The sequence below is a fragment of the Chlorocebus sabaeus genome, chromosome 7 (assembly GCF_047675955.1).
Source record: "Chlorocebus sabaeus isolate Y175 chromosome 7, mChlSab1.0.hap1, whole genome shotgun sequence".
Classification (NCBI taxonomy): domain Eukaryota; kingdom Metazoa; phylum Chordata; class Mammalia; order Primates; family Cercopithecidae; genus Chlorocebus; species Chlorocebus sabaeus.
In genome coordinates, this window is record NC_132910.1 from 25,377,763 (window position 1) to 25,381,854 (window position 4,092).

General features: G+C 40.6%; 1 pseudogene; it reads right to left on the bottom strand.

Annotated features, from left to right (window-relative positions):
* Window positions 1-2,745: 2,745 nt before the first annotated feature.
* LOC140712074 (coiled-coil domain-containing protein 90B, mitochondrial pseudogene) lies at window positions 2,746-3,206 on the bottom strand (annotated as a pseudogene).
* Between the last annotated feature and the right edge of the window lie 886 nt (window positions 3,207-4,092).

Below are 4,092 nucleotides of genomic sequence, written 5' to 3' on the forward strand. Positions count from 1 at the left end.
GGAGACCCTCGACCCAAAGGATATAGACTGCAATACCAATTAGCTGATTCTGGGTATGCATTGGGGTTCCAGGGTAAAGGATGGGATTGGGTTAGAGGCCCGACTTAGGGGAGTTAGAGTCTCTCCTGACAGAGAGGATTAAAGGTTCCTCTTAATAAAAGGCAAGGACCCTTGACCGAACCTGGGTTCCTGGCCCAACGTAGGAGATTAGAGCCCTTCTTAAGATTTATGGGGTTAGAGGACCCTCTCAGTAAAGTTCCTCTTGGCTAAGAATAGGTTTGGCCTCTGGGGATGTTAACTGCTATGGTGTCTGTATTTATCTGCCTTGTCCTCTTTGCGTCATGAATCCATTTTTTGGGCACTGTCTCTGTTTCACTGTCATTTTCAGGAGAGTTCATTTAACTGATCTTAGAGATTTTAACTTTCTCTAAAATTGCTGATGAAGATTTGGTATTTAAGCTATAAGATTACATAGGTGTGGTTATGTTTTGTTGCAATCACTAGGCGTGATTGAGAAGCACTAGGATAGAAATCAGGGGACCTTTCTCCTTGCTGTTTTGTTTGGTTTGTACACTAAAAACATTTCTTATCTTTTCAAAATTCAGGCAAATCAGCTTTGCTTGTCCAATCCACAGTGCAACTATTGTCCAGAGCCTGCTTGCTCTGGCCATTTCCATCTAAATCCCCTTCATTTCCTTTGCGTTATTTGATATTTCTTTCATTGGATTCTATGTTGTGGTTTATCTAAGAGTCATGGCTCAGTTCATGTTTATTATTTGGCTGGTGTGGATAAGAGAATTCCGTTTTCAGCTGCGATCTCCTCATGAATGCAGCTGGCCTTAAAAACGTCTCCTTTCCTTTTTAGTGGAACTTGGCCAGTGGCAATACAATCTCACCAGTTTGGAACTTTTCTTTCAATATCGCCTGCCTCCTTCATGGGAACCACAACATTGATCCCAAAGGACTTATCACTAGGATGTATCCTTCCACACTGAGATCCGTTTAAAATAAATGGGAATAATGGAGAAAACTGGTGAAATTGGTGTTTATGTCTAACACTGTTTGGCCTCAGTATTATTTGGAAAAACAAAAGAAATTGTCTCCTATTGGAAGTACAGCCTTTAATATTAGAGTATATAATTAAATATATAGTACTTAATATTATAATATATTACATACTATAATAATATAATATAAGTATAATATTCGATTACACTTCCACTTGGTTTGTTTTGTAAGTGGGATGAAACATGGGATGAAATACCGCGTGTTAAGCATTTTTGCTGCTCAGTCAAGATAAAACCCCGCAACAGGCATGTGCATGTTTGATGAAAGGAAAGGAAGAAAAAGAACTAGATACACTAGACAATCCCTTGATGCAAGCCCCCACAGTCCAGCAGACACTTTTGGGTGGAGCAGAACCTCCTTCTCTCAGCTAGGAAGGTTCAGGTATGTCAGCCCATTCTCTCCTCTGTCCACCTGAAAGTTCTGCTGAGACACCTTAGTCCCTTCCTCCTTACCCATCTAGTCGCACTCTATTCCCAGCACTCCCTCAGGAACCTAGCCCTGTGGGTACTACTTGTAGTGGGGCCTCTTATCAACCTCCAAAGGGAAATGTTTAAGAGTGGTGGCAAATGGGGAAGAAGACACTGTAAGAGTACATGTCCCCTTTTCTATATCTGATTTGGCTCTACGTAAAGAAAAATTTGGTCATTTCTCTGAAGATCCAGGAAAATTCATAGATGAGTTTGAGAAATTAACTCTGACCTATAGTTTGACTTGGCAGAATCTGCATGTTGGTTGTCTCTGTGTTGTACAGTGGGAGAGAAACATTGCATTTTGGGGACAGCTGGGACCCACACAGATGAGATATTGGCTCATAGCCCTAACCATTATATATATCAGGCAGGAGATACAGATGTTACAGATCAAGATCTGAAATGCAACTATCATCAAAGGGCAGTGAGGACTTGGGGAGGGCGCTTATATGGTTCCTTGTTCATTAGAAGGGATGAAGAAGTGGATGAAAAGCCTATTAACTATGAAAAGATTAAGGAAGTTTCTACGGGTAAAGATAAGAGTTCGGTTTTGCTTCACGGATGTTTAGTTGAAGTAATTAGGAAATGTACTAACACAAATTCTGACTCAAAAAAAAGGACAAACCCCTTTGGGAGTACATTTTATAATCCAATCTGATCTTCATATCCTTATGAAACTACAAAAAGCAGCTATGGGTCCCCAGACTCCTATGGATCAGTTTTTGTTGTTGTTGCTGTTGTTATTGTTATGGTTGTAATAACCTTTTATTTTATAGAAAAATGTAATTATACAATGGTTATCAGGGAAGTTAATTCAGTAATAAGTATGTAGGCTAGGGAATAGTTTTCAAATATTCAGCCAATACCCACAAGATCCTGTATGATTTACAGAACTGATCAAGCAAACACAAGAAAACCCTGGTTCAATTTCTATGAACTATCAAAAGGACAAAATGCTCTTCTATCTCAAATAAACCAGGTTTGAATTACAGCTTTTCAATATAAAAAAGACACACACACACACTCACACACACACAATAAAGACAAAATGTCTCTTCTCATTCTGAAACATTTCCTCTTTTAGTCCTTATATACTTCGAATAATCTTGTATGGTAAATTTTTGCTGCAACAGACAATGTTCCAAATCAATCTCTCCTGGTTTGGTGTTCTAAGAAGCCAACAGCCACAGCAGTAAGAGTATTAATACTACTTCCAGAATCTCTAAAATCTCAATGCTACTGCCAGGCAATTAAATATTGAGACTGCAAGATAACGAATTGTCTCAAGTTTGTTAGACTCCACCAGTGTTTTTAAGGAAGCAATTTCTGCATCAGTTTTATTACTGGTCACTGAAATAATACTTTTGGTTTGGGTATCTTTTTTTGTAAATTCTGTAGTTGCTTCCTTAAGTTGCTTTTCTTGATCTGTAATGTATCTGTAACTCTGCTCCTTTCTAGGTTGATATCCAGTTTATTATCTGCTCTGATTCAACTGGTTTCATATATTAGTTGTTGCTTAACTTGGTCTAATTCGGTTTTCATTTTCTCATTCTCTGTTCTCAGATTTGTGAATTCACTTTTCTCTAGGATGCCCATTTCTTTCCTGATAGAGCCCAAATGAGCCATTGGCTCTCATACTGTTATTTCCTGTGGAGCTTCAGTGACCATCTTTTTATCGGTAGTATCCAAGCTGACATTTGATAAAGTAGTTAGTGCTGATACTGCTGTTTCTGCTTGTGTTTTGTCAAATCCATGAGTTTCCAAGTCCTGAACCAATGCATGGGTATCAAAAGTTAATTTCCTTTGTTCTAAAGGAGTTATAGCCACTGGCGACCTATCATATCCCTCCTTGCTTGTGGCGCTGAAGAAGTCTCTCCCCAGGCTTTTGAATATGGCATTTTTAGTTTTTAATAACAGGGGCAGAACCTAGGAAGCAGAAAGAGCAAAAAGGGCCTCCCAAAAGGTGCAGCTCTTAGTTGCAGCCTTAAGCTCACCTCCCACATGGGATTGCCCTCCTGGTTCTTAGCCTAAACAAGGGAAGCGAAAAGGTGGAACACACAAAACTGGGCATCCAAGTCACCATACCCTGGGCATAAATCAGTGTGTACATTGTTAAAAAACTGGATATTGGAAGAGGAAATGTCCAGCACACCAAAGGGAGCCATTGGCACCTGAACCAATGATGGCTGAAATAGCCAAGCAAGCCCACCAGAACTTCTGCCACATCTCCCATTGGACAATGGAACATATCTCCAGAGGAGCCATAGGTAACCTTTGAGGTGGCCGGTAAGAGTATTAACTTTTGGGTTGGGTAAGGTGGCTCATGCCTGTAATTCCCGCCTGTTGGGAGGCCGAGGTGGGTGGATCACCTGAGGTCAGGAGTTCAAGACCAGCCTGGCCAACATGGTGAAACTACTAAAAACACAAAAATTAGCCGGGTATCGTGGCAGGTGGGTGTAATTCCAGCTATTCAGGAGGCTGAGGCAGGAGAATCACTTGAACGCGGGAGGCGGAGGTTTCAGTGAGCCGAGATTGCACCACTGCACTCCAGCCT